We start from the raw sequence: 19,092 nt of genomic DNA on the forward strand, positions 1-19,092 counted from the left end.
ACTGGATTTGTTTCAGAAACATAGCAATCTGAAGAATGATCCCTGTCAAAACATATGTTCTCATTTAAACCATCCTAAACTCTGTTAACAGCAACGTCCTTACTTCTCCCTAACATGATCGTGGGACCTAACACACGAGTCACTCCCAGAGTGTCTGGGCTGTCCCGTTATCTTCATGAGACAACTCTGCACCCAATTAGTCACAGCTAACTTTTAAGAAAAATTAATTTGCCTGTCATTGCTCTAAGCATATCAACCAGGAAGGAAACACAAGAAACAGTTGAAACAGTTACCTTCTAGTCAATTCCAACGCAGAGTGGCCATGTGCATGTCAGTGGGATGTGCTACGTGGAGCTTCCAATGGCTGCTTTTTCAGAATTCCTTCTAGCGACAGTTGGGTGGTCTGGAACCCCCAACCTTTCAATTTAGCAGCCAATTGCTTAACCAGTTTTACCACCCAGGGACTCCCTAAGCATCTTGTTGTTGCTCGTGTTACATGCCATCGTGTGGTCCTGTCCCACAGTGACCTGTACCTGTGCACAGCAGAATGAAACGCTGCCTGGCCCTGTGCCATCCTCATAACTGTCCCTGTGCCTGATCCCATTGTTGTAGCCACTGTGTCCATCCATCTCACCAAGGGCCTTCCTCTTTGTCACTCACCCCTACTTTACCCAGCATGATGTCCCTCCCCAGGGATGCTCTCTCCTGACATATGTCCAACATAGATGAGATGACAGCTAGATAATCCTTGCTTCTAAGGAGCACTCTTCCAAGACAGATTTAAGCATAGGAGAAGTATTCATCTCTGTGTTTTCACAAGGGCCTCTGAGAGAGGCTGTTCTTATCTACAGATGAGTACACGGAGGTAAAGAAAGGCCAAAAAATATGACTCATTTTCAAGGTAGTTCAGTGGTGGTTGTGTGATTCAAACTCAGATACACTTTGGCCCCAGAGTCCATAGGATAAAGCATGACGGTGAACTGCTATGACGGCCAAAGCAGTATGCATTGTCGCCCCTCTGTGATCAAGGTTGGTCAGCTAGTCGGTGAGCAAATGGGAAATACTCTAGGTTCTTTGGCTGCCTGGGTTCTGCTTGAGGTCATATACAAATTAAGAAAAAAAAGGAAATTTAAAGTTAAAGTGCCAAGGCATGCCCCTGATGAGAAAGCCCACTTCTCTAAACAGTCTTCCACGCCCTGCTAGGTGATACCCAGTCGCACTGACTTCTGAAGTCAGAATTCCCAAAGTCTTTTGAATGGTATCCTGGGCTCACCCAATGTAATAGCCCTTTATTACAGCTGTGAGAAGGCTATCCAATTATCTATATCAACAAATAGAGCTACAATAATGTGAGAGTTCAGCTGAATTTTTTTCCTTTGTTCAGTGCCTCAGTTCATGCTTTTAACTTGGTATTATGACAAGATATGGCATCTAACTTAGGGAAATGACATAAAATCAGAGAGAGTATGCAACCAGCATTCAGTGAGTACACATTTCAAACGGTGCATGGTTCCTTTAGAGTACAGCAATGTGTGAACATTGAATTCTAGAACAGATATAAGGTGTGGGTTGGCTGGTGTGTAAGGTACATGAGAAGTGTGTGTTCGCAGCAGGTAATTTATTTAGTGGCTGTGTGCTGAGGAGCGCATGGCCAGAGGAGGAGGCAGATCCAAAGAGGGGAGAACTGTCTCTCCCTGGTGTGGCCTCTCTTACCTTCAGGCTGCCCGCGCGCGCGGGCTGCAGTTTTCATCCTGGTAGGCATGCAGAGGTACTGGCCCTGACAGACAATGCCAGAAATCTCGGGGTAGACGAGTCCCGTTCTGCCGGAGAACACTAGCAACAATTCCACTGCAACTGCATTCAGGTTTTAAAAGAGAGACATAGATAGCTATTGCATCACTTCCACAGCTAATAGTTTATGGACCCAGATGATCTAGAGCTAAGAAATGTTTTGATAGGGTGTGCAAGAGAGAAAGTTTGTTTAATCACAGGTCCGGGATGAATGAATAGGGAGGAAAAATTAAGGTACAGAGAACGCATTAGATTGTCCCTAATTTATTCCTGTTCCCTATTCTCCTGATTATTTCCTCATTTATTCCGTCTCTGCCTGTCATGCTTCTCTCTGTCTCTCTCTCAGACATACACACACAAACAACACACTCACACACACACATAAATGAAAACTCCGTGAAGACCCAGATCTGCTCCATTCTGTTCCCAGTACTTTAAACAGAACATGGTATATAGTAGGTATTTGATAAGCAAATGAGTGGATCTATCAATGGACTGTAATCTGAAAAAAGGTTCTTTCAAATGGATTGCACTTGTTAAGTAAGGCAGCACATCCTGTAGAAAGCTGCTGCACCTCTTAAAGTGCAGCCTTCCAGGCTGTCGTTCAGCTAATGAAGGGGTGGCTTTAGCTTCCAGCCTGATTCTGTTTCTCATCTGGAGGAACTTTGCTTGCTCTCACCACCTGTTCTTTCTCAGCATTTGTTTGCGGACCTAAGGGGCAGGGGGAACTATGTCCCTTACACGTGGAGCTTAGCAAGTAACACCAAGCAGACAAAGGTCTTATAAAACCATCTCTGTGAATGGAAAAGCCCCAGAAACAGAGACAGAAGGTGATACAGTGGGCAATGGGATATTTGACAGCCTGGGCCTTCTGGGAGGTGGTTCTTGGGCCTGATTCCCCGGGCCTGTCCAGACCCAGGGCAACGCCAGAGTCCTGGGTAGGGGCTCTCCGCCATCCAGGCAAGGTCTGCTAAGCAGGACTTTGCTTTTGCTTCTGTGAAACCCTCCTTGCTGGCTGACTGGGGGATCTCGTGCAGACACACTAAGATGCAAAGATTTGCCTAAGTTTGCATTAGGTTAAAGCTGAGCCCATTCCTTAGGCACACGGCTATGGTTTCCAGTAAAATAGATTTGTGATGCCTGATGTGATTTTTGTGGGAGAAAAATGGGAGATTAAAACATTGTTGTCAAAATGGTGTTCTGATTAGCCAAGGAGCAGAATTGTGGGAAATGAAAGTAGTGAGTGTTCTTTCTTCCTGCTCTCTAGCCGTAGCCCCGGGTCATGGAGTTTTCCTCCCTGCTTCCTGTTTTCCGTCGCTGGTGCTTTCTGCCCTCCATCGGCCGGAATTTTCTGTGTTGAGGGAAAGAGGGCCATGGATGCACAACTGGTATACTTGAGCCTACAGTGTGCTATTTGCCGTCCTCTAATTTAGGGAAGGTATTTCATTTACTTTTGGCAGGAGAACGTCATGAGCGCAGGCTTCACGCACTCCTGCGGGAGAGAGAAGAAAGCAGCAAGCACCTACCTAGCTTTAGAAGGAGACGCTTTGGGAAATTTCCCTCCTGTTCTCCGGGTCTGTGGCAAATAACTTCCTTCCTGACAGCTAAATTTTGCATCCCAAACTCCATTAGTCTTAATAGAAGCCATGCATTCTCTCCCCCTCGCTGTGATAGAAGAATCATTTTCCTCCTAGTGGAAGAATGGTGGGGAAGTCATTTCGGTATTCACGGGGGGGGAGGGAGGGGGAATAGCCGTGTACTGTTGTTCTTTATTGATTCCAAGAATGAGGCTAAGAAAAATCCTGCTTCGTTTGGCCATAAATACTGTTAATGCAAAGATCAGTTTTTAGTGTACAGAAATTTGAGTTTAAGCGAGTTAGCTTCAATGTAGACTCGGGTAAAACAACACGATTCTCCCTTGATTGTGGCTTCGTGGTGGTGTTAGTTTGGTGGCCTTCACAAAAGTTTGCATTTTCAGTGCACTGGACAAAGACCCATGGGAGGGCTACTTACTGAAAGGCAGTCCAGCAGTTCACACCAGGAGCTGCTCCAGAGGAGAAAGGTGAGGCGCTCAGTCCCCATCAAGAAACCATGTACAGGGTGCCTGTAAGTTAGGACTGGCTCAATGACAGTGGATGGCTTATGAGTTCGAATCAACTCCATGGCACTGGGTTTGAGTCTTTGGGTGGTTTAGGACATTAAAAAAAAAAAAAGAGTAAAGGCAACAATTCACAATTCTGATGCGTTACTGAAAGCATATACTTCCCCTCCACTTCCTTATTCTTTGCTAGCCTCTTTCCCAAGACAAAGCATCTGTTTTCTTCACCAAGTTTGGGACCAGTTATTTTATTTTAAGTGAGAAGTGTTTTGGTGGTTATTTTTTTCTCAGAAAAGTCAAGTTAGGTATTGAATTTGACAATGTAGGTGTAGAATAGGATTTTAAGAGAAGAATTGGGAAGGTTTGATTTTGGATCAACCTAATAATTCTACAGAATTTAAAGCTATCATTAGCACCTTGCATTAAGAGCAAGTAATTACCTCTGAGTAGAATGAGTGTCAACAATGTTTCCACGTAATCGAGTTGAACTGTTACTTTGTTGCTCACTTTATTGAACAAGCTAGTACAAAGCTGTGTTTGGAAAGTCAGGGAAGAAAAATGCATTTACCCAAATTGCCTTGTGAGAGTTTTTTGTAGAGTAATCCAAAGTGGTTTGTAGATGGTAACAAGTTTCAGTTGCTTATTGTTTTAGCATTTTAAATGACCTTACCTAACAGTGTTAAATGATTTTGTTTTTGTGCTTTTATACCTAAATTTAATGATACCATGCTGTTTACATAAGGATCGACAGGTACACATGGTTTGTTGAGATTCACAGTTTGGGGAAGCCCGTGAAGCTGTACTGCTTCATTGGATAGGATTCTGTGAGTCAGAATCTGCTGGACAGCAGTAGATTTGGTGACTATCCCTATTGGGTAGGTGAGCATTCTGTCAGATTACAAACTTAAATTAAAGATACATTGTCTTAGGCTTGGCTCTCTAGAGAAGTAAAACCAATGAAGCTTATATGTGTAGCACATTTGGCAGAAACATATGTATCTCAACGACATTGCTCATGAAGTTGTATAGACTAAAAGGTTTCAAGTCTGTGGGTCAGATGCCAGGCTGGAAATTTTCCTCATTCACATCATTGCAAGTGGTGAATAAACACCATAAGGAACAGGTCAGGCATCAGTCTACTGGCTGCACAGGTAAATGAATACCAGATCAGCTGGTATGATAGCAGGCCAGGCCTGCCTATGGGTCCCAGGACCAGCAGGCAATAATACACTGTGCCATTGGCTCAAATTCAAAGAATCAGAGGTCAGAGAACTAGCCAGACATAGCATCCAGTTCCAGCCAAAAAGCCAGGGAGCTTTGCCAGAGAGTCCATAGACATGGAAAGCAGGCCACACCTCTAAAGAAATGTTCTTTCAATTGACTGATTTCAGATAGCAGGTCTCATCTTGAAAGTGACTCCATTATGCATTATCTCATCATGGGATGACTACATCTAACCACAAAGAATATTGTCCCAGCCAAGTCGATACACAACCTTCATCATCAGAGATAAATTAGAAGCTTGACTATGTAAGATGAATCTAATTTTCTCTTGTGAAATATTAAGCTTATGAAAAATGCATTTTTAAAGTGCAACACATTTTTATTTACTCATCTGTGGTTCTAATTTTCATGGGTAGCCATTTAAATTCATAACTATAATTTATTTATTGGCAGCACATTAACTTTGAAAACAAAATGTTACTACATCCAAAATTCATGGATTTACTTTTTTTTAATACAGAGGCATTAACTGAAATTTTGGATGAAAGTATTTTATATACCTAGAATGATGATAATATAAATAATATTGGCCTAAAAGCTATATTGTGTAGCTTTCTAATTATTTATTTACATTCTCATATAGCAGGAAATAAGTAGAAATTTAGCTTTTGAAGTAACTTAAGATGGTGGATTGTTTAGGTTTAAACGATATCACGGTCATTAAAAAGCCATAGAAGCATGATAAAATATAGTTCAAAAACATCTGAAGCAGAGAATTCACTTGAAAGCTTTATCTTTAGAATGTTATGAAAGATAGTGTAATTTCAGAGTTCGGTTCTTCTGAAATCTAGATTTTTGGATGCATGACGTGTGAGGGATGCACTCAACTCACTGCTCTGGGACATGCTTTTGAGCCTGGAGCCTTTGCGACAACAGTTAATTACATAGATGATGTCACATTGGACATTGAGCTTATCTGTTTGCAGTCAGTTTAGAGAAAAACTGAAAGGTCAAGTGGGAATGTATCTTTTAGGGGTGAATGTTATATGTTAAGAATTAAGGTTGCATTGCTTCTCGGCCTTTTGGCTAACATCAAGTGTAGTATCTGTTCTTATCAGTTTAATATCTGATATGTCCTCTATCAGAGGACAACATATTAAATGGTTTTTTGGAGCAGGGAGATGGAATAGGAGCTTGCTCCATTCACTCCACGTATCGACCTGGTATTACAGTACTTCCAGGAATGGTACACCAAAAAAATGAAAAAACAAAATTAAGGTTGCAGATAGACATTTGGGCCTCAAGTCAAGTACTCCTTTAACACAAGAACACTTTGTTCTAACAATCTGGCATTCTGTAATGCTCACTTTCCAAACACGATTACTGAAGACAAAATGGGTGCATAAGCAAATGTGGTGAAGAAAGCTGATGGTACCCGGCTATCCAATAGATATAGTGTCTGGAGTCTTAAAGGCTTGAAGATAAACAAGTGGCCTTCTAGCTGAGAAGCAACAAAGTCCACATGGAAGAAGCAAATCAGCCGGTGTGATCATGCGGTGTCAATGGGATCAGGTATCAGGCATCAAAGACTCAGAACAAGATCATACCCAATATGCATGGGGGGGGCATGGAGTGGAGACCCAATGCCCATCTGTAGACAATTAGACATCCCCTCACAGAGGGGAAGAGATGAGCCAGTCGGTGCATTATAGCACCAATGAAACACACAACTCTCCTCTAGGTCTTTATTGCTTCTTTACCCCCACTATCATGACCTCAATTCTACCTTACAAATAGGATTAGACCAGAACATGCACACTGCTACAGATAAAAGCCCACAACACAGGGAATCCAGGATAGATAAACCCCTCAGGGCCAACAATAAGAGTAGAGATAAAAGAGGATTAGGGGAGGGTGTGGAGAGGAAGGGGGAATCAATCACAAGGACCAATTATAACCCTCTCCCAGGGGGACAAACAACAGAAAAGTGGGTCAGGGGTGACAGAGGACAATTTAAAATATGAAAATAATAACTTATAACTTATCAAGGGTTCCTGAGGGAGAGCAGGTGGGGGAGGGAGGGGAAGGAGTGGAGAGCTGATATCAGGGCCTCAAGTGGGAAGAGAATGCTTTGAAAATGATGGCAGCATATGTGCAAATGTGCTTGACACACCAGGTGAATGTATGGATTGTGATAAGAGATGTAAGAGCCCCAATAAAAGTATTAAGAAAAAAACAGAAAGAAAGAAGCCCCAAATGTTAATCATTTCATACAACAAGGCTTTGTTTTGTACTCTTTCAAGGTCAGGTGACCTTCTATCTTGTAGCCTGCCAGGGTGCTGTATCAAGGAAATGAAAACAAAAAACTCACTGCTGTTGAGTTGATTCCAACTCACGATGACTGCAGGTCATAATGACCCTACAGGGTCACCTATACGACTGAGTAGAACTGTCCCTGTGGGTTTTAGACTGTTACTCTTTATGGGAGTAAAAAGTCTCATCTATCTCCCAAGGAGTGGCTGGTGGTTTCACACTGCTGACTTTGCCATAGTTACCTAAGCCATAACCTATTATACCATCACAGCTCTGTGTTAAGGAAAAATAGAGCTGAAAGTTTTCACAAATGCTGTTAAGTGCCAGTTTTGAGAGTGCTTCAGGACATTCAGCCCCATTGTTCATTGACTAGAATTCAAACCCGTGGTCCCTATCCAGTGAAAGAGAGATTAGGCGTGGGCTGCAGAGGATGGGAACTTTCTGCAACAGGAGAGTTACTAAGTTCCTTACTGTAAGAAACTCCCAGTCAGCATCCTGCGCTCGCTCCTTAGAGCTGTGCTGTGGTCCTTTGATTAACCAGAACAAGATCTCGCCAAAGGCAGCATACCTTCCTTCCGGTGAGAAACGGTGGGAGCAGCTTCGTCATTCCGTGAGCGAAGGTACTAGCTCTGATACCAAAACACAAGAGTATAACATTTCCAAACGGTGCCAGTTTTCAGTATTAGAGAGCCGAAGTCATCTCATACACCACTTATTTAAAGAAAAGAAGTAGAATATTGAAATCATAATATGAGAAGAATGGTATAAATAAGAACATACTACTCACTCTACCTATCTTTCTCCCATATATCATTTACCTTTTCTCTCATATACTCAAACATGCACTTCCTTCTGTTTCTTTGCCACACCCACACCCAGGTATATTTGTAAATATACTGTGCTATGGGAATTTTTTACAGCAACTTGTAAAAAAATGGGCACAGCTGTGCTTACAAAAATACTTAAGTTGAGGTCATTGGGAGGGAATTGTTGGCAAACAAACACAGAGGAAGTGTTACTTGCATAAAAATACTCCCCCTGCGGTGAGTGTCATCCAGTATATGCCAGATTTCTCTGCTCCAGAAGCACCTCGGGAACCTCAGGTTCATTCCCAGGCCATTCAACCAGGTCCTTATTTCGCACAGGTTCCTGTCCAGTGGCTTAGCGCTCCAGAATGATTGTATCTAGGACGGAATAGCATATATCTTGAAGGAAAATAAGCTTTGCTCTCTACGAATTGGAATTAGTCTTCTTGGGACTGGTTTTGAGAACTGATGGCCCACATGATACTGAGAATGTATCCCATTTGTACTTGCTTTTTTAGCTCATCTTTGTTGCCAGAGATCGCCCACGCTGACAGTGAAGCTGGTGGGCTGGTGTTAGAAGCAGAGGATCCACGCCAGCTCTCCAGAAGGTGTCGTTTCTAGACCTAGCTCTCCCACTAACTCATTCTGTGACCTTCGACCGGTCCTTTGGCCTCTCTGAGCTCCAGTTTGCTCATGTGTAAAAACGAATGTTTGGACTAGACAAGGGCTCTTCCAGCTGTGACCCGCTGCTACCCTGGGCAGCCGTGCCCCTGCCTCTGTAATTGAGGCCACAGCCCTGTGTCAGGCAGGTCTGCAGGATGGGTGAACTGAGCAGCGTCCCAGGTTGATGAACTTGAGAGGTGTTTCTCCCACAGGGACCGCCAAGGAAAAGCATGAGATGCATCTCCTCGGGAGCTCGTTGACATGGTTTCTTTTTCCCCTTTACGATTCCCAAGCCTCATCATGGTCACAAAATGAATAAGGCTGCACGGTCATCAGAGTAAAATAGCTCTCCGGTACTTTTGCACCCTCTCAGATGTCACAGGAGGAGCCCGGGTCGTACTTGTGAGAAAGCATTGGCCTGACTGCTGACCACAAGGTCAGCCATTGGAAACCTTTAGCCGCCCTACAGGGCAAAGATGCTCCCATAAAGGTTACCTCCTGGGAAACCTCGATGGGATCTGACTTTATGCCTTGGGTTTAGTTTGGGAAGGAAGCAGTGACACAGCCTTGCTAACTGGTACTTAAGACTGAGGGACAGTCTAGGGATTTAGAGGAGGGGGTTGTAGGAAACAGAGTTCTGTCTGTCCTGGGAACCTAACTCACCTGAGGGGACTTGCTACCAAGCACTGTAGAATTGCAGCCTTTAAGAGGGGTAAGTGACAGGAAACTGCCAGAAGTTCTGGCAGGACCGGATTCAGTAGAGGCCTTGGAGCAAGGGATGCCATTGCTGATTTTAGACGGATCTTGGCCGAAAGAACAGAATATCAGAACGATGTTTACTTGTGTTTCATTGACTATGCAAAGACATTCAACTGTGTGAGCCATTATACTCTGTGGCTAACCTTGCGAAGAGCAGGAATTCCAGAACACTTCACTGTGCTCACGAGGAACTTGTACACGATGGATCAACAGGTCTGGCTAGAGCAAGGGAATGCTGCATGGTTTAAATTCAGGAAAGGTGTGCGACAGGGCCGTGTCCTCTCCCCACACATATTCAATCTCTTTGCTGAGCAAATCACCCCAGAGGCTGGATGGTATGAGCAAGATTGCAGTATCAGGACTGGAGGAAGACTTATTACCCTGTGGTATGCAGATGACACAACCTTGCTTGCTGAAAAGGAGAAGGAACTGAAGCAGTTGCTGCTGAAGATCAAGAATTTTAACCTGAAGTATGGATTACAACTCAATGTAAGACCCAAATCCTCACCACTGGGCCAGTAAGTAACATCATGGTACATGCAGAAAAGGTTGAAATTATCAGGGATTTTCTCCTGCTTGCATCCACAATCAATGGTCATGGAAGCAGCAGTCAAGAGATCAAAGATGCATTGCATTGTGTTGCTGCATAAGACCTCTTCAGGGTATTGAGCAGCAAGGATGTTTCTTTGAGGACTAAGGTGTGCCTGACCCAAGCCACGGTATTTTCCATTGTTTCCTATGGATGTGAATGTTGGATATTGAATAAGGAAAACCATAGAGAACAGATGCATTTGAATTGTGGTGCTGGAGAGTATTGGAAATCGCATGGACTACTAAAGAACAAATCTATCTGTATTGGAAGAAGTCAGGCCAGAGTGCTCCTTAGAGACAAGGATGGCAAGACTTCGTCTCCGATCCTTGGGACGTACTGTCAGAAGAGGACAGTCCCTGGAGAAGGACATCAGGTTTGGTAAAGGGGTAGGGCCTCCACGAGATGGATGGGGACAGGAGCTGCATCAGCGGGTCTGAGCGTAGGGACAATCCTGAGGAACACATGCAGGACCATGTATCGCTTCGTTCTGTGGTGTACAGAGTTGCTGTGGGTCAGAGATGACTTGATGCTATGTATCAACGAGAGGCAAAGAGGCTCACTTTGTTGCCTTGCTCCCAGAGATGAGGGACTGAACCCCTGAGAGATCAATTCGCCGCATGTAATAATGTGCAGTGGGCAGAACTGGGATGAGAATTTGATCTACTGACTCCCAACTTACACCACACTACACTAAACAACTAATAGACACACTCACAAGATTGCCTCAGGTACCAGGAATAGTAATCAAATGATAATGATAGTGCCAATCGTAGTAGTTGTGTCACACACATACATACACACATGCACACATACCACTTCCCTGGTGGCACTGTGGGCTAACCGCAAGGTCTACAGTCCAAACCCACTAGCAGTGTCTCAAGAGAGAGACAAGGCTGCCTACTTCTATAAGATTAATCGCTTAGGAAACCCTGAAGAGGGCTGCTATGAGTGAGAATCAGGTCGATGTCAGTGTTATAGATCATATATATGTATGTATGTATGTATACATATAAGTGTGCGTGTATGTATGTAGATATATGTATATTGTATATTAGATTCGATAGATGGGTTGGTAGATTTGATAGATAGATAGATAGATAGATAGATAGATAGATAGATAGATAGATAGAGTCAGTCAATGGTGCAAATCATTAACACACTTATGAACTAATCAAAAAGTTGGTGGTTCACATCCATCCGGAGAAATCTCAGAAGCACTGCCTGGCAATATACATTGGAAAGATCAACCACTGAAAACTCTGCTGAATCCCTCTATATACCATTGGCTATGTTTCACAAACACTCTATAACACTATCACCTCTCTGTTAGTATCCCCATATCCCACTTTGTGCATAAGTTGGCTGCCTTACAACAGTGTAATATTCTTGGCAGTTCTAATCCATCTAGTGGCACTGCAGAAGAAAGACCTGGCTAGCTGCCTCCATAAAGAGCAGGTAGCTATGAAAACACAATAGGGTGGTTTTACTCTACAACGTGGGCTGGCTGTGAGTTGGAATTGATTTCCCTGACTCCCAACACCAAAATGCTTTGAAAAACAGCATTTCACAAAAAGGGAAAGAGGCAGGTGGTAGGATTCAAGCAGGTAAATGAAAGATCTGAAACAGCTCCTGGGATAGATGTTGCTGAATGGATGTTATTTTTATTATTACCAACCTGAGAAAAGTCAAGGTGGCAAAGGTCAGGGATCCAAAGCCTCCTCTGCATGTTTGACCTGTTCTTTATGTCGACCTGTCATTGTAAAGCTCCCTTTGCATATAAAGCTGAACTGCATGCACTTTAAAACCTCATTACTTCATTCCTACTCTAAGCATGTCAAGTATGTTTGGCTATGTAGAGATACAAATAAATTCGGCAAACAATTAATACAGCAGTCATTGGGTCAGCGGTTATAGGGAAATTATGCAGAAGCTACAGAGAATTCACCTGTGTCCCTCCAGCTTACATGGTTTCTTCTATTATTAATATCTTGCATTAATGTGGTACACTTGTTACAACTGATGAATCAATATTGATACATTATTAGTAACCAAAGTCCGTAGTTTATGTTAGGGTTTCCTCTTTTTGTATTATCTAGTCCTATGAGTTTCGACAAAGGCATCATGGCCTATATTCATCATTATCTATTTACATTTTTAATATCTTATATTTTACTATACTCTTCACTCATTGTGCCCTTTTTATATTGGATAAAATGAAGAACAAAGAACTTAGGGTGCGAGAATTATGGAGCCTCACACCATCAAATCACGGGCGCCGCGCTTACCGTGTGCATTTTCAGCTGTTAGTGCGAGCCGGGTTTTGTTTAGAAGTTAGTTATTATTAATTGATTTCTTTTGCTAATGAAATCCATAAATCCACATTAAATAAACATCCATTCTTGTTGATTTCCTTTCATTTTCCTGCTTGAGCTTATGTATTTTTATCAGAATTTTTATTGCACTCAATCTGAGCTTTTGTATGTATTTTATTTTATTTCTGACTTGCTCTAATCATATCCTGACTTACTGAGCCACCAGCCTGGCTGAGGCAAGGCAAAGGCAGAGGCTGTGGCTGCTTCTGAACACAGCTGCTTCCTGACTGATGTTCTTTTCCTTCAAAGCAACAGAAATCATTTCTTCCCCTTACTTTTCCCATCACCCTCATTTCTCTGTGGGGAGATGCAGAATAAAAGACACTGCATGTCCCTTCTTTATGTTTCTGGTTATCAAATTAAGACGGATTTTGGAAAATGCAGAGAATAGCCAAACTACAATGGACAAAATAAAAAGTATCTGTGGTCCAGCTGTTATCAGAACTTTCCCCTGACTAGAATCAACGAAGGCAGTGATTCCAAAATTAGAGGGGTGAAATTCTTTAGCGAGATTACTTCTGCCTCCATAGCAGTTTGAGGTAAGCAAGTGTGAAATGATGCATCCGATCCCAGGAGGAGTGGAGCAATCAGCCCCAAACTGATCTCGATGAGGCGGAGGTCAGGTCCATCTCCACTCTAACCTTGTTCTAACACTAGCCTTCCCTCCCAGGTGCTGTCTCTGCTGAGTTCACTGATTGGTTGCAGTTGCCACACGGAGCTCACAAGCGGTACTCACAATTATGTGTGTGTTAGGGCAGTAACAGGTTACACTCAGAATAAGGATCAATTTAGAAGTAATAACTCAGGATGTAGTTCCTCAATCAGAACAGTTTCTGCTCAACCATGGTCCCTGCTAAGTCCGATGTTAAAACTCTTTGTCTCCTGGGTCTAGGAGGTTCTCAGCACAGGACAAAGGACCTTCTCTGCCCTTCTTTATGGTATTGAGGTCTTTCAGTCTCTGGATTAGCTATTAGTGATCCAGCAGGATGGCAACCCTGACCAATACACTTTATGGGCCACAAGCACCTTCTTCCCAGCTAGTCCCAGGGAAATTTTCACACACTGTGTCGGTGTAGTTTCTACAAAACAAGGGTTCCATGCGCCTTCTTTGCATTAGTTCCACTCAATCACTTAGTGTTTCTTCACAACCATGAGTACAAAGCCCAGATGAAATCATTCACTACATCACAATGGATCAAGGGGGGCGGGGAGACGCCGTTACTCTATGTATAATGCTGTGTTGCAGGAAATTTAAAGATTTATTCCTTCCTGCTCCCTACGGAATTCTCCTACATAATTACAGGACAGTGGTCATAATCTAAGAAACTCAACATGGACACCATAATTGTTGTTGTTATTGTACTACGAGAGTAAAATCGTTACCCCCATTCTGCCCAGGTTGCTGAGGCAATAGTAGGCAGAACTCAATCCAGAAAGCCAGCGCTGACAGGGCAAGCCACCGGTGATGCTCCAAAAGGCAGACTAGCCATGCCCACTCCTCCCCTGGCATGTCCCTTCTCTGTGAAGCCCAGGACATCTGTCTTTCTGTCTCGAGCTAGGTCAACTATGGACTTCATTCATATTTGTAATGCAATGTCCATCATGTCTGAGAATGCAGGATCTGTTTTATCTCTATCTTCTTTCTAGAACCTTGCCACACCCCTTTCTACGGAAGGCCAGCTATATTTCCACCACCTATCGATGTAACTCCCACTACCTCCCAGGTTCTAGGCATCTGGAAGTTTTATGCAATAATCAAAATCATGTACAATCTGGAGGAAGAGGCAAGATGATGCTTAAGTGAACCTTTTAATTTGGAACGAGGAAACTTTTCTGGGTTCACAAGGTGATCAGAAACTTCTTAAAATTATTGGGAAATTAGGGAAGTGATATCTTTTCTTGAATCCTTTTCCAAGGATGTGCTTTTGAAACATTTGCTATATCAGTTTTTCTTTTCCTACCTTGTGATGTTGAGAGACTTATAACCTAGAGGAAAATAAGAAATGCTTCATCTGGAAACGTTTTACTTTCTCTTATATTCAGCAATTACTCACATTTTGAACCTTTGCTTTATCTCTAACTCCATCCACTCATTCGTACATGCAGATTTTCCTGATCTGACTCAAAGACAGTGTTAGACACGGCACATTATTCCTAATTACTTCCAGCCAACTTGAACCACCAAAGGAAAAAAGATATTCAGTTATATAATGATGGTAGAGTGATCACCATCCAAGAAATTTAGTACTAAGACTGTAATTATTATTGTTGATGAGTATCCTCAGAGGGATTTCGATTCATAGTCACCCCATATAACCATGAGATTTCTGCATTGAATTCTTTAAAGAAGCAGATGGCCAAGTCTTTATTCCACCGAACTGCGGAGTGAAGTCAAACAACAAAGCTTTGGGTTAGCTGTCAGCGCTTACTTGTGTTTGCCACCAGGGCTCCCTATGATGCTGTAAGGTGCCTTTGATTCAATTCCAACTCACAGCCACCCGAGTACAACAGAACCAATCAGGTCCTAGTTCATTGTGACCACACTTGTGTCAACCTACCTCATTAGGGAGCCACCTCTTTTTCACTGGCCCTCTACTTCACCAAACATGATACCTTTCTGCAGTGACTGGCGGCTTCTGGTAACATAACTGGGAATACGTTTCTCCATCCTCACTTCTAAGGAGCATTCTGGCTTTACTTCTTCCAAGACAGGTTTGTTTGTTCTTCTGGCAACCAAGCCAAAGCCGCCACTCTGAGACAGCTCTGACTTAGAGCAACCCTCCAGAGCAGAGTGGAACTGCTCCCTTGGGGTTCTGTAACTCTCTATGAGGACAGAGGCCTCCCTTTAGTCCGAGAGCAGCGGGTGACTTCAAACTGGGGGCCTTTTGGTTGTAGTCCAACTCGTGTCCCATTCCACTCCTGGGCTCAGTTCATCAGGCAGTTGATAAGTGATACATTCAGTGTTCTTCACGAAGACTAAAATTCAAATGCATCATTTTGTTGGTCTTCCTTATTAACCGTCCACCTACCATATGCATACGAGGCTTAGGTCAAGTGCACCATAGTCCTCGACGTGGCATCCAATCTTTTAAGCACTTTAGAGAGGTCTTTTGTAGCAGATTTGCCAATACATTATTTGAAGTCTTGTCCACTGCTTACATTAGGGTTGATTGTGGGTCCGGGCAAAATAGCATCCTTGATAATCTTAGTATTTTCCCAACTCATCCTGATGGTCCCTATGAATCCACTTGTGGGAATTTTCTTCCTTTTCTTTTTCTTGCATTGAGATGCAATCCCTACTGCAAACTATAGTCTTTGCTCCTCATCACTAAATGCTTCCAGTTCTTTAACCAAACGAGGTAGTGTCATTTATATATCGAAGACTGTGAGTCTATGCATGGAAAAGTACAGGAGCTCTTTGGAGAAAGCCCTGAGGATCCCTCTGATTCCAATAAATAGAGTAAAGGCTTTCAGCTGGCCATCATCCCGGCCGGCACCCCCAGTTCGAGGGGAAGCTCCGGGACGCGGCCCACAAGCTGAGCGAGGAGAAGCGCAAGTCGGCCCGCAGGAAAGAGTTTTTCATGGCAGAGCTCATTCAGAGAGAAAAGGCCTACGTGAGGGATGTGCGGGTGTGAATGGATACCCACCTGTGGGAGATGACCAGCGGTGTGGAGGAGATCCCGGCCAGCAGGGTCAACAAGGAGCTCATCATCTTCACCAACGTGTTCCACAGCGAGTTCCACACCAACATATCTTAAAGGAGCTGTGAAAACACGAGCAGTTACCAGAGGACGTCAGCCATTGCTTTGTCACCTGGGCAGGCAAGTTTCAGGTGCATGTCACTTACTGCAAAAATAAGCCTGACCCCACGCAGCTGATCTTAGAGCACGCAGGATCCTATTGATGAGATTCAGCAGCGGCACGGATTGGCCAACTCAATCTCTTCCTACCTTATCAAGCCTGTGTAGCCAATCACCAAGCACCAGCTCTGTGAAGAGGGGAAGGGCAGATGAAGGATGGCCTGAGGTGATGTCCAGTGCCAAAGTGAGCCAAGGACGCCATGCACCTCAGCATGCTGGGAGGGTTCCATGAAGACATTGTGTCTCTGGGGGAGAACTCACCCTGCAGGAATCCTTCCAAAGGAGGGACCCCTAAACCTCAATCCGGAGGGACCCAAAGCGGCACCTCTTCCTCTTTGGAATGTTCCTCGTGTTCAGGAAGGAGGGGAGTGATTCCAACGCAGGAGCAAGTACCTGTACAAGAGCAAGTTGTTCACCTCACAGCTGGTGTCACGGAGCACGTTGCAGGAGAGCCTTGCAAGTTTGCGCTGTGGGTAGGGAGGACGCCAGCGTCAGATAATAAGATTGTCCCGAAGGCCTCCAGCATAGAGAACAAGCAGATGGCATCGAGCACATCCGGGAAGTCATCCAGGAGAGGAACATCCGCCTGAAGGGAGCCCTCAAGGAGCCCATCCACATCCCCAGAACAGCCCAGGCCACGGCAGAGGGGCCGGAGGGATGGAGAGGACTTGGACAGCCAAGGGGACGGCAGCAGCCAGCCAGACACCATCTCCATCCATCTTCCCGGGGAGGCCTGTCAACAGGTCCCAGATGCCTACCACGTGACCATGAGCACATCGCCTTTTGGAAAAGATAGGCCGTCCCTTTGTTCCAGAACAGAGTTGAGCCCCATTGGTGCCGATACTAGGGATACGTAAGCTGACAGCGTGATCTTTGGAAAATGTCGTTTGAGTTCCAAAGAAGTCACATGCTTGCCAGCGCCCTCTCTCCTCTGCCCCGAACAGCTCCCTGGCGGAGGGAGGGGGATGCTGAGCAAACCGAGGCAGGAGAGATGACTGTCCCCAGGCCACCCAGCAAGAGAGAACCCAGAGGCGGAGCGTGAAACAAATGACCGAATGCTGGACCTTCAAAGGGAAAGGGAAGAGACCGGGGCGTCCAGGGAGGAGCAGACAGTCTGGCAGGTTTTACCCCTGATGTCATGGTCTTCATGTAACCCAGCTCCTCAGAGTGTTTGTTCAGCATCTGCATAGAATAAATATGCTGAAGGGACACCACGTTGACGCACACCTTGCTGATTTTAAACCACTCGGTATCTTCTTGTTCTGTTGAACGGCTGTCTCTCGCTCTGTGCAACAGGCCCTGCGTGAGCAAAATTGAGTGCTCTTGTTTCTCCTTCACAACATTATCTATAGTTGGTCATAGTCCACACATTTGGTAGCTTGAGAAGACAAAAGAAAGCATTATAATGAGATGTACAAAAACCCGGAATTAAAAAACCACAAGGGGTGAACTCCTTTGGCATTTCTCGAGCTGAAAGAACTGAATAAAGGATTCAGACTTTGTAATGCAGTATTTAAAAGTTCGATTTTTGTGCCAAGGTAACACCTGTAAGAAGACATGGGTGGAGTTTAGCCTTTCCATCAGGTCCCAGTTTGATGACCTTCTTTGGAAGTGCCACTGAGATAAATGTCTCTCTCTGGAGACATTTCCTACCCCCAACCCCTTCCCTCACCCACCCCCTCCCCCGAAAAGTCCACAGAGAGTTACCGTCTCTGCCTTCACCTTCCTGTTGAGGAGCCACGCTGAGACCTGTCTGAGTCACCACCCTTGCATCCACACATCTCTGCACCCATCAGCCTCCGATCTTCTGCCTTTGGCCATCATTGCTTAAGACTGTGTGAGTCTGAAGAGGGACCGACAGACTAATATCAGACTTACGGACTTGAATTCAACTGGGCTGGATGTTTTCTGATACACAATTACTTCTTGATATAAAGCTCTTTCTCACACATATATGGGTGTCTCTGGATTTGTTTCTCTAGTCAACCAGGCCTAACACAATGGGCAAAGATTGAGTGATTCAGAAAGTTTCAAGAAAAGATAGGAATATCAGAGTCAGTGTACCAGAAAAAAATTGGTCTATGCTCACTCATTTCAGGAAGGAATATATGACCAATACCAAATGATTTTGAAGGAGTATGTCCAAACTCTATTGGTGGCATTGAAGGAAAACAAGGCTCCAGGGATTGAAGAAATTGCCACTAAGATGTCTTGTGTTTTCCCGGACCAGAAGAACTGGTGACCTTGAGTGGCTACGTTTTTACAGAAACTCAGTTTGTTAGTTCAAGAGTGTTCGATTGATACATTTGTGATGCTCTTGCTTTAAAATATGAGTAGAGGACACATTGTATAAGTTGAGGGTGTGGAGGTGTGCTTTTTCTTTTGTTGTAGACTCTTAACTTTGAGGACTTGGTTTATTTTTAGGCTTCACCAACTAGGCTTAAAAACACCCCTTCCTCCAAATCAACTGCCTGTCCCCAATAGGGGACACTTTCCTTCTGGAAATGACTTTATTTGTGTTCCGCCAGGGCTGGACCCCGCTGTTTTCTCCTCTTTCCCACACATTCTCCACCTGACTTCGCTCCAACAAGGGCTGCCGTGCTGGCTACGTGTT

General features: G+C 44.2%; 1 protein-coding gene, 1 non-coding gene and 1 pseudogene across 3 annotated transcripts in view; all 3 read left to right on the forward strand.

Moving 5' to 3' along the window:
• The window catches only part of ST6GALNAC5 (ST6 N-acetylgalactosaminide alpha-2,6-sialyltransferase 5), a 212,752-nt gene that overhangs the window by 84,976 nt on the left and 108,684 nt on the right, over nt 1-19,092 (forward strand). The gene's annotated exons all lie outside the window — the stretch shown is intronic.
• On the forward strand, nt 970-17,335 carry LOC142429056 (triple functional domain protein pseudogene; annotated as a pseudogene).
• Nucleotides 6,180-6,370, forward strand: LOC142438051 (U2 spliceosomal RNA). Its single transcript, XR_012782517.1, has one exon. It is a non-coding gene; the product is annotated as a U2 spliceosomal RNA (small nuclear RNA).

Source organism: Tenrec ecaudatus, chromosome 1 (assembly GCF_050624435.1).
Source record: "Tenrec ecaudatus isolate mTenEca1 chromosome 1, mTenEca1.hap1, whole genome shotgun sequence".
Lineage (NCBI taxonomy): Eukaryota > Metazoa > Chordata > Mammalia > Afrosoricida > Tenrecidae > Tenrec > Tenrec ecaudatus.